The 12,330-nt window shown below is 42.4% G+C and overlaps 1 long non-coding RNA gene across 1 annotated transcript in view; it reads left to right on the top strand.

Moving 5' to 3' along the window:
* Positions 1 to 113: 113 nt before the first annotated feature.
* The window catches only part of LOC125482786, a 36,002-nt gene continuing 23,785 nt past the window's right edge, over positions 114 to 12,330 (top strand). The window contains exons 1-2 of the long non-coding RNA XR_007261758.1: positions 114 to 272; positions 6,558 to 6,688. This is a non-coding gene — a long non-coding RNA (uncharacterized LOC125482786). The remainder of the gene's footprint in view (positions 273 to 6,557; positions 6,689 to 12,330) is intronic.

Raw genomic sequence — 12,330 nt, 5'->3', positions numbered from 1 at the left:
AAGCCGCCGCTCAACCGCACCTGCTTACCCGGACCCAGCCTATCCCCGCTTCCCATTGGTCCCATGACGTCACCGGAGTTCTATTTTGGAACGTTGCTAGCCTCGAAGAACGACGCGCGCGCTGGAGCTGGCTGTCAATCAAGCGGCAAGCGACCACAGCAAGTTAGGGTGCGTGTCGCTGTTTGGATCCCGTATTGTACTGCTGTGTTGACTCATTGCCAGAGACACTCCAACTGGGATTCGTGGGTCTCACGGAGCTGAAGTTATATAAGGTAATCGAGCAACACTTCAGACTCCATCCAACAGCAAAAAAAGGGGGAGGGAATGCGTACAGATAATCTAATATTAACAAGCAAAAATCCAGTGAACTGCCAGCCCTGCACGTTAATCCGAAAAACTTTTGGAAAATAAGATGTACCATTGCAAAAATCGTATGCTGCACTTTAAGAACAACAATCAGAGTACCAACATTAGTGCATTCTGTTTTCTTCCATGAATTTTTAGGTATATGCTCCTGCTGGAATATCCGCAAGATGGCACAATTTTAGTGTTGGTATTTAAATAGTATTGAAGTTGGAAGGTGCAAAGAAAATTTCATTTAATTATTGTTTTACAACCCAAACGAGAAACTCTGGAATCCTCGTTGGCTGCAATAAATTGGCACAATTCCTTTTATTATGCCAAGTAGTTCCTGTCCCTTTAAACGGTTACCGAGCGGGTGTAATGATGTAATCGCTGTGTACAATTCAGGCACAAGTGCAGCAAATCCCAAATTGTGTTGTTTCGTTTTAAAACACTGGTAAATACATCTTCTCGATCGAGATTCTGTCCTTTGAGTCTCTGCAGGTGTTCCAGTGTCCAAAAAGGCACATCCTTTCTTTGGGACTGAGCTGCCATGGAAACCTCATTTAGAAAGCAATCTATCGCAAATTCTGAAAATATGAGGTAGAAATTGAATATGATGGAAAAACTCCGCATGAAAACAGCGTTAGGGGAAGTAGAAACGCGGTTAACCTGCCCAATTTTGCTGGAAGGGTATAGGTTGCAATCAGGGCGTATTCCTCCAGATTTCAAACGTGACTTCCCTCTTTTAATCACCATACTCAGTTACACATTTTTTTTTAATCCTTAACCAATATTACAATTAATAAATAAGATTAGAAACCATTTCTGTTCTGAGTGATTTTTCGCAAGTTGCTGGCAGCAGTATACTAGTGACTGATATTTAATTCTGAACACCTAAAAACCATCTTGGAGGGTTGATATCCCTATGAAAGAGTTGGTGAACCATCGGAGTTCTTCAAAAAAAAACCCAAGAACTGCGGATGCTGGAAATCAGCAACAAAATCAGATATTGCTGGAAAAACCCAGCAGGTCTGGCAGCATCTGTGGAGAGAAATCAGAATTAACGTTTCCAGTCCAGTGACCCTTCTTCGGAACTGGTTCAAACTAAGTAAAAGTTGGTATATTGAGTTAAAACGTATGTGCTGAAGATGGGGTGGAATGGTAGGGGAGATGTAAACAATAAGGGAAATGAAGCCCAGAAAGAGAGGAAAAACAGTTGGGCAGACAAAGGAGTGGATAAAGGTCAGCCTGGGAGAATGAATAGCTGCTAATAGGGACCGTTATTGGCAGACAATGGGTTGTTTGTGGTAGTAGCCCATGTGATGACAAGGCCTGGTGTATGGGGGTTGTGGTAAGTTGCTCAGGCCCTAAAATTGTTGTACTCTATATTGAGTACAGAAGGCTGCAGGGTTCCCTAGCGGAAAATGAGGTGCTGTTCTTCCAGCTTGCACTTATTAGCGTGTCTGGAACATTGTAGCAAGCCTGAGACAGATTTTGACCAGGGAACAAGGGTGGTGGGTTGAAATGGTAAGCAACCGGAAGCTTAGAGTCATTTTTGTGGACAGAATGTAGATGTTCTGCAAAGCTAATGCCCTGTCTGCACTTTGTCTCCCCAGTGCAGAGGAAACTACATTGTGAGCAGTGAACACAATAGACCAGATTGAGGGAAGTGCAGGTAAAGCACTGTTTCACCTTGAAGGTGTGTTTGTGGTCTTGGATAGTGAGGAGAGAGGAGGTAATTGGGCAGGTGTTCACCTTCTGCAATTACAGAGGAAAATGTCGCGGGGATGTGGGGACGTGTTGGGAATGGAGAAGAAGTGGACCAGGGTGGCCTCTGTGGAAGGCTGACAAGGGAGGGGAGGGGAGGGGTATATGTGTCTGGTGGTGACATCCTGCTGGAGGTGGCAGAAATGGCAATTAATGGTCCTCTGGCTGTGGATACTGGTGGGATGATGGGTGAGAATGAGGGGGACCTTATCGCGGTTGTGGGAGGGAAGGGGGTGGTGAGGGCCAAAGTGTGGGAGATGGGTTGGACCTAGTTGTGGGCTCTCTCAACTATGGTGCTGGGGAATCCTCAGTTGAGGAAGAAGGTGGACATTTCAGAAGCTCCCTTGTCGAAGCTGGCATCGTCAGAACCGATGTGTTGGAGACTGAGGTACTTGGAGAATGGAATAGAGTCTTTACAGGAAGCAGCATGTGAGGATATATAGTCCAGATAACTGTTGGAGTCGGTGGGTTTGTAGTGAATAGTGGTGGCCAGTCTATCCCCAGAAATGAAACGGAGATGTTGAGGAAGGGAAGGGAGGAGTCAGAGATGAACCAGGTGAAGGTGAGAGCACGGTGGAAATTGGAAGCAAAATTGATCATTCTCCGCAATTCTGGAGAGAGAGGGAAGCAGCACTGATGATTTCATCAATATACTGGAGAAAACGTTGTGGGTGGGGGGCCAGAATAAGACTGAAATAGGGAATGTTCCACATACCCCACAAAGATACAGGCATAACTAGGTCCCATGCGAGCACCCATGACCACATCTTTGAAGAAAGTGGGAGGAGTTAAAGGAGAAGTTATTCAGAGTGAGAACGAGCTCGGCCAGGCGGAGGAGGGCGATAGTGGATGGGGATGGTGCAGCCCTTTTTTCCAGGAAGAAGCGGAGAGCCCTGAGACCATCCTGATTGGGGGGGGTAGACACGTAAAGAGATTGCACATCCATGGTAAAGAGGAGGCGGCTGGAGCCTGCAAACTGAAAATTCTGAAACTGACATAAAGCGTCAGATGAATCGCAGATATAAGTGGGAAGGGACTGGACAAGGGGAGATAAAATTGAATCGATGTAGGAAGTGCTGAGTTCTGTGGGGCAGGAACCGGCAGAAGTACTGGGTCTGCCCGGCTAGTCCCATTTGTGGATTTTGGGAAGGAGATAGAAGTGAGCTGTGCCGTGTAGGGAGACTATGAACTTTCAAGGCAGAGCACTTGAAATGAGATTCGTGACTGTTTTGGACACAATGGCCTGGTGTTCTATTGTCGGGTCATGGTCCAGGGGGAGCTCGGAGGAGGTGTCTGAGAGCTGGCACTCAGCTTCCGCAATGTAGAGGTCAGTGTGCCAGATGACAACAGCATCACCCAAATTGGCAGGCTTAATTACAATGCCAGGATCGGATCTGAGAGCGTGGAGTGCAGTCAGTTCAGAGGGAGATAGGTTGGAATGGATGAGAGGGGTGCGGAGAAATTGAGGCAACTGATGTCACATCAACAATTCTTGATGATCACGTTGAATGCAGATAAAAGACCAGAGGGAGGGGTCCAGGTTAAGGGAGAGTTTGGAGATTGGTGAAGGGGTCTGTAGGACAGGGAGAGGACTCCTGTCCAAAGAAATAGACATGGAGGCGAAGGCAATGGAAGAAGCACTCATAATCTGCCCCCAATTTCAGGATCTGTATTTGCAGATTAGCAAAGAATTGAACATGAATCACTAGAGGTGGTTCTACTGACAGATTCTAATATGCCTTTTCTCGCTCTGCATATTCACTTTCAGCAATTACCAAAATCAATGAGAATCTCAACTTTCCCAATCCCACACTTATTAGAAACGTCATAAAATGTAACTCCTTGTTCAGACAGGAGCAATTGGGTTTTTAAAGGGCTAATATCATTTGATGAGCAACATAATTAGCTCTGAAAAATAATTCTGTAATTATAGACTGCAGTTAACTGATTTATTAGTGGATTTTTAAGATAAATTTTCAAATAATGATCTTAAAAAAACATTGTTCAGATTATTGTAGCTTCTAAATATTTTAAATCAGCCTGGCCCAGAGGTATATTTTAGCTTCTGTAATCATTTAGACAATATAGACGAATGAAGGAATACCAGCATGAATCTGTTAAGGACAAAGGAACAAAAACAAAGTTGCTGGAAAAGCTCAGCAGCTCAGCAGGACAAAGTTTGTTTGACTAACTTGGTTGAGGTTGGTTTGATGAGGTAAGAAAGAAGATTGATGAGGAAATTACATAAATGATTACATAAGTGATCTGGAGGAAGGTATAGATGGTCTGATTAGCAAGTTTGCAGATGACACTAAGATTGGTGGAGTAGCAGATAGTGAAGGGGACTGTGGGAGAATGCAGTAGAATATAGATTAGAGACTTGGGTGGAGAAATGGCAGATGGAGTTCAATCCAGGCAAATGCGAGGTGATGCATTTTGGAAGATCCAATTCTAGAGCGAACTATACGGTAAATGGAAAAGCCCTGGGGAAAATTGATGCACAGAGATCTGGGTGTTCAGGTCCATTGTAGTCTGAAGGTGGCAATGCAGGTGGATAGAGTGGTCAAGAAGGCGTACGGCATGCTTTCATTCATCGGACGGGGTATTGAGTACAAGAGTTGGCAGGTCATGTTGCAGTTGTATAGGTATTTGGTTCGACCACATTTGGAATACTGCATACAGTTCAGGTCGCCACATTACCAAAAGGATGTGGATGCTTTGGAGAGGGTGCAGAGGAGGTTCACCAGGATGTTGCCTGGTATGGAGGGCGCTAGCTATGAAGAGAGGTTGAGTAGATTAGGATTATTTACATTAGAAAGACGGAGGTTGATGGGGGGGACCTGATTTGAGGTCAACAAAATCATGAGAGGTATAGACAGGGTGGATAGCAAGAAGCTTTTTCCCAGAGTGGGGGACTCAATTACTAGGGGTCATGATTTCAAGGTGAGAGGGGAAAAGTTTAAGAGAGATATGCATGGAAAGTTCTTTACGCAGAGGGTGGTGGGTGCCTGGAACGCATTGCCAGCGGTGGTAAAGGCGGGCATGATAGCGTCATTTAAGATGTATCTAGACAGATATATGAATGGGCAGGGAGCAGAGGGATACAGGTCCTTGGAAAATAGACAACAGGTTTAGATAGAGGATCTGGATTGGCGCAGGCTTGGAGGTCTGAAGGGCCTGTTCCTGTGCTGTAATTTTCTTTGTTCTTTGTTCTTTGAAATATGCAACTGGCAACAAAGAAAAACAAAAAGCTCAATGAGGAGGGGAAAATTAGCATACAAGAGAAAGCTAACTGAAACAATAAAAACATATTAAGAGTTTCTATAGATATTTAAGAAGAAAAGAGTTAACAAAGTGAAAATTTGATTCTATATAAGGGGAGTCTCTGCGAAGAAAAAAACACCTTTTTACCATCTTAAGTTATTTTCTTTATTTTGAAAGGTGACCCTCTACTTCTAGATTCTCCCACAAGAGGAACATCCTTTCCACATCCACAGTCAAGATCTTGCGTATCTTATATGTTTCAATCAAGTCACATATGATAAAAAAAATTCATTCTAAAATACTGGTATTGAATCTACTCTTCTCCCCCTCAATCTGAATGTAAAATTCAGTTATGTTGTGATCACAGTGATTGGTGGTGGGGGAGGGGGGGTATTCACTGTGAAGTTGTTAAATAATCCTATCTCATTGCACAATATCAGGTCTTCTGTAGAGCCTGCTTGCTGTCTAGTCACCTCCAGAACATGCTATTTCAAAAAAAGTATCCCAAAAACATTCAATGAACCCCTCTTCTAAACACTTTTTGGCCATCTGATTCTTCTGTCTATATGATTTGTCCTCCATTGTTCTGACATGCTCACATTCTTGCTTTTTTTATACTCCATCCTACTGTGTAGTTGCTTCTAGAAAGCCTGTATACCACACACAAGTGACTTCTGGTTTTTATCATTTCTCATCTTGACACAAACTGCTTCTACTTCCTGGTTTTCTAAACATAGGTCACCCCTCCCTATTGTACTAATACCATGATTAATTAACTGAGCCACCGTCCCCCTTTTCTTTGCTTCTGAACCTTTCTAAAATGTCCTGTACAATACAATATTCACTCCCAAACTTATTTCATCCTGCAGCTATGTCTCTGTAGTGGCTGTCAGATCATTCATACTTACTACTTGTTTGCAATATGAATTCATCTGTTCTGAATGCTATGCGTATTACAGGCACAGAACCTTTAGTATTGTCCCTTTATTTATTTTTGTAACTTCTAGTATTGTCTGTTGATTTGCTTTTAGCTATTTACTTCCTATGCCTACCTGTCATTGCCTGTCTATCATTTTCCATATTAAAACATTTTTCTCTTTCCATCTCTTTGGTTTACTACATTTTCCTCAATTTGATCTCTTGCCCTACTATTAAGTTTAAAACCCTTTTCACTTCCATAGTTACGAACTTGCTAGAACACCAGCCCAGCACAGTTCAAGTGTGGACCATCCCATAGGTGCAGATTCCACTTCACCAGAACTGTGCTAATGGTCCATGACAGGAACCTAGTTCCCTCACATCGGATGCCAAGGTATGCTTTAATTTCTTTCATCTGATTTGCCCCAGGTCCTATGATCAATTAATAATGCTGAACCTTTGAGGTTCTGCTTTTTTCGTTTGATGTCTAACTGCTCATACTGTGTATGCAAAACCACTTTCCTTGTGCTGCTTAAGTCATTGATATTCACAGACATCACAATGACTGCACCCTTCCCCTAAACAGATGTGTTGGCCATTGGCATTGGCAGGCAACTTAACTGCTGGGTTCTCACCCTTCACTGCAGGAAACAGCGTCAATCCTCTTCACAAAATTGTCCCCAACTACAACACATTCACTTGTGCTGCCCTCACTCAAATGGCTTCCTGCTCTATAGTTATATGGCCACTCTGAAACCTTCAATCTCTTCCAAAGCTGGAAGTTCCTCAAACATGTTGGACAATTGCAATAAGGCTCCTATGCTCTTGTCTTCTGGACCACCTTGTCTGCTTCACTGTTAATGTTCATCCACAGATGCCTACTAAACAGACAACAACAGGAGGACACAGTATGCCCTAATACACTGGCCACACTGCCCTGCATCAAGGACATATCGGAACTGACAACAAGACTCCTAAGATCGCTAGGAATCATGGTGGCCCACAAACCCACAGCCACTCTACGACAAACACTCACAAGGATTAAAGACCCCACTCCCACAACATGCAGAACCAACGTGGTTTACAAAATACCATGCAACAACTGCCACAAATACTACATTGGACAGACAGGAAGGAAACTAGCCATCAGAATAAATGAACTTCAACAAGCAGCAAAACGGCATGACAAACTTTGCTTAATATCAGTATACTCAGACAATGAAAGCCAAAGATAGACACGCATGGGAGTTCCTAGAGGCATCGTTCTCCACCCATAATGCAATCAACAAACACATCGAATTGGACCCCATATACAAACCCATACAGATCAAAACCGGAAATGACAGTACTCACCATAACGGACCGGACAGTATAAATTCCAAGCGGAGTAGAATAACATCGCTTCATCAGAGGCTCCACTGATGATGTCACCTAGCATGGTGACGAAACGTCTGAACAAGAACAAACCAGCTCGGCTAGCAAGTCAACAACCTCACCCACAACCCAAGCTACAGATCTTTGCCAAAACTTTAAGTATTGTGTACGGTTTTGGTTTCCTTAACCATGGAAGGATATTATTTTCATAGAGGGAGTGCAGTGCTGATTTACCAGATGGTGGGACTGGTCTAAGCGAGACACTGAGACCAGGTCTATATTCTGTCAAGTTTGGAACAATGAGGGTTGATCTTATTGAAACTTACAAAAATCTAAAGGGCTACACAGTGTAGATGTAGAAAAGATGCTTTCTGGGGCTGAGTACCCACTCAGCCAGGGAACCAGGGATATAGTCTGAAAAAGAGTGCCAAGCCTTTTCGGGCTCAGATGAAGATGAATTTCTTCACACAGAGCAGAGTGAATTGTTGGAATTGTTATCCTCAGAATGCTATGGAAGCTCAGTCATTGAGTATGTTCAAGATAGTGACCAGGTAGATTTCTGGATTGTAATTGTATCAAGGGATATAGAAATATGGGAAAATAGTGCTGAGGTAGATGATCAACTGGGACCTAGAATGGCGAAGCAAGAGGAGTTGAATGACTTACTCTGCTCTTATGTTCCTATGTAAAGTATTTGTGTTCTGAGATTACGAAATGTACCATGTAGACACAAGTCTTTAGTTTGTGCAGATTGGGCCAGGTACAGCAAATTTAAAGGAATGAGATAGGAGAATAGAAATAATCCGACTTCAGAAAAGATGAACATAGTCATGAAATATTTGTCAGGAGGGAAAAAGCAAGTGATGGTGAGCCTACAGTTTAGGCAGAAAATGGGTTAAGTGACACTGCAGAACTGACTTCCCATTTGTTACAGAAGCTGACATCTGTTTGGCCTTATAGAGCACCCCCTCTATATAAAAGAGTGCAATGCCTGGTAAGAGGATCCTAGACTATATGGACACAGAAATAAATATTGAACAATATTGAGTTATAATAATACCCAATAGCCATTGTGAATTTCAAAATGTTGCTGGTCAGTTTGCTGTATATCTACCGATGTATATGTTTGCCTTAGAGCTTTCTCATTGTATCTCACCAAGCCACATAGTCAGACTACTATTTACAATTGAAAATTTTGCCATGCTCGTACTTTCCAAAGAATTCACGTATCAAATGATTGTAACATAAATATGGATCCTTACCACACCACGCAGGATGAGCTTCAGGTTGGGCAAAATCAGCCATCCACAGTTCCCTGTAGTTTCCAAATGCAGCAATGCAATGACAGTGGGAACTATTGCAAGCTGTGTGATTTTTAGAAAAAAAGATGAAAGTGTGAGCTATGCTGACTAAAGCATCACTCACCTGTTTGATTTATTTGTGAACAGCACATTAGTTGTTTCTACAGTGCTGGCCAGGAATGAGCCATACTGATAACATTTGAGAGCATTATTCACATTGCCAACCACACAGTGCTGACGATATTTTTGAACTTGGTTGAATGGTACTTGCTGCAGATGGCAAAGTTCTGGAACTGACTTCTCATTGACCTTGAATAAGTTAAGCCACTTGTTGTCGATAATTGGCAGGCATTATGTTATGGTCTAGAGTCATGGTCTGGTTCATGTGAATGTTCTTGGCACATCTCCTTTCATCCTGTACCATCTCATGATTATGCCATCAAATACAATATTTTATATAAAACAAATTTATACTGAGTGAACTCATTCTTTATGGAGTATAACCATGTTTTCAAAAATATGGTAAAAATATTTAATAAAGCAGCAACAGAGGTAATGATTGTTTGTTTGTTTTTACAATGATCACGCACAATACCATTTTCTGTTTGCTTTCCTACTCTCTCTCTTTATCCAACAGACGAATATTTATCTTTGGAATGGCTGTGAAATATTCAAAACTATTTTCATCCTTTCTAAAGGATTGATGATTTTTCACCTCCCCCATCCTACCTCCTCCATCTCGTTCTCTGCACCTGGCTAAAAGTATGCAGGAAGCGTCAGAAGATTATGCAAACTTGATAAGTAAAGGATGTGAGAAACAGCATGCCTCCAACAATGTGTTTCTTTGAAACCTTAGATGGAATCTTCTTGTTCTGACAAAGTCAGGTTGGAGGAGAGATAGGGACTAAAATCTGAAGAGAGTGTGTAGAGTCGGGTCATCTTGCCTAAACGCCACAGACTCCAAGTGATTTTGCCGGAAGCAGTATCAATGGGCCGTGGTTACTTGCCAGTACAAGTGGGTAGCCAATCAATTGCTGTCACGGATGGAAATCTGCTGAGGTCAAATATATCCCTCCCAGTACCCCCACACTCCCCATGAGGTCGAAGCCATTCCTCTCAGTGATGGTGTGGGGGCCTACCCTAAATCAACGACCATACAATTTTGGAATCACACAGCTACATGCAGCCCTATTTTCATAAGGCTACCATGATCATCTTTGTTTTGAAGTGCACACACGATCTCCTATCTGCCTATCAAGTATCCACCTCGCCACTGGGCCTGACAGTCATACACAGTTTATAGTCCTCTGACAGAGCCTCCAGCCTCAGGAATCCATCTGTTAATCCTAATTGGATAATAAAAGAGTAGGTAGCCTCTGAATTGGTGCCACCCATAAGAATGCATTCTGTGTGGCTACCTGATACCATTAGGATCAATCATACCCCCTTTTGGTCCTGATGCAGAAAAGTTTCAAAGCCAATAAGATTGCACCCCTTATGACTTTAAGAGTGCACACCTCAAGCTAATGAAGGTTCCTAGTCATGTTAAGCTGTGTGTCAGGAGTGTTCAAGTGCAGGTAGTACCTTGTACCTCCAGTCAGTTCCATCCTACTGGTAGAGTGGACAGAAATCACTGGTCCTCATCTATGCCAACTCTCCTTGCTGGCTCCAAGGCAAGCTGTCTCACTGTAGTGAGGAGAGAAATGATGAGCATGACACCATCTGGGCAGATGTCTTCCTTGATAAAGGTAATGACAAGGATTCCAAAGTGATCATTTTCTGGATCAAAGGGATGCCACACCATATTTCATGAATTATGGTTGGTTCACTAGCGATAGGTAAAATAGCAAGGGAAGAAGGTTCCTTCAAACCTTAAACAACAACCAATGTAGGACAGGGAACTCAGAATCTAAACCTACTGCAATGAAAATGAACATCTACTCTGAGAGCTCTATGCAGAAAAGCAGCTGTCCCTAGCCAACAAATAAGATCACTTCAAGAGAACTTAGATGTATCCCTGCTCTAAACACTGACATCTGATACACTACATCTTCGTATGCTAGTGTGACCTAAAGGAGGCTCTGTATATTTGAGTGATACCCAGTGCTGACTGCAATACAGAGCACTGGCTCATTCACACAAAGCTGAACATCCACTTCAATGCTAAGCCCTCAAGAACAGACCTAGACACAACCAATCAAATAAATTTTCAGTCATCAACCTATACACATCATCTTGAAGGGATAGTTACCAAAAAATTTTACAGATCAGACTGGAACAGCCTGATCTCACTATTGCTTCCACTATAGGAGATGTTGGGAACACACCAAAGTTGCAGTACGAGATACTTCCAACAAGGTGATCAGACAGAGCTCCAAGAAGACCAGGGATTGTTTTGATGAAAATGATGAGGAAGTATTAGATTTGTGAACAGTGGCAATTATCTGAAACAGGTGACTTAAGAAATTTCTATGCAGTACTAAGATCTGCATATGCACCACAGAATAAACCAAAAACCCCTTGCGAATCACCACTGGTAAAACACTGATTGCTTGCAGAGCACTTTGAAACACTCTTCAGCACTAAATTCATGGTACTGGCAAAAAACCATATCAAACAACAGCCTGCTAAACAAAAAGAACTGGATGACACGTCAGTTCCAGAGGAAACTGTGATTGACACCAATCAGATGAAGAGCAACAAAGCATCTTGAGCTGATAGAATTCTATCTGAAGCTTTGAAGCATGGTGGCTCTGCCCTCCATACCAAAATTCATGAGCTTTTCATGGTCTGCCAGGGAACAGGGCAGAATTCCACAGGATCATTATAATTCTGTTCCTATCACCTTGTACAAAAGCAAAGGAAAACAGTCAGATTGCTTCAATTACTATGTGATCACCCTCTTCTCTATGACTGGGAAGATCTTAGCTCGAATAGATCTGAATAAGCTTGTGCCTCCTACTACAAAAGGAAACCTCCTAGAGAGCAAGTATGACTTTACAGAAAACAGAAACAACATCGAGATTTGCACTTAGATACATGCAAAAAAAGCATCATGAGAAAAACAAGGGTCCATATTGTCACTTTTGTCAACCCCACAAAGACATTCAACACTGTGAACCAAAATGGACTTTGGATATCCTTAAAAAAAAATGCCCACTAAAGTTCTTGGCAGGGATGAAGCACTTTCATGAAAATGAGTATGGACCTCTAAGAGAATGAGAATGAGAATTTAATCATAGATAATCAGGAAGTGGCAAATGAAATAAACAAATATTTTCCTACCATCTTCCTTGTAAAGCATACAAAAAATTACCATGACTGTAAATCAGGAGATGAAGGAGAAAGGAACTTAGTAAAA

This window comes from Rhincodon typus, chromosome 3, assembly GCF_021869965.1.
Source record: "Rhincodon typus isolate 14 chromosome 3, sRhiTyp1.1, whole genome shotgun sequence".
Taxonomy (NCBI): domain Eukaryota; kingdom Metazoa; phylum Chordata; class Chondrichthyes; order Orectolobiformes; family Rhincodontidae; genus Rhincodon; species Rhincodon typus.
The sequence above is the reverse complement of the archived record's forward strand: the minus strand, read 5'-3'. Positions and strand labels throughout refer to the sequence as shown.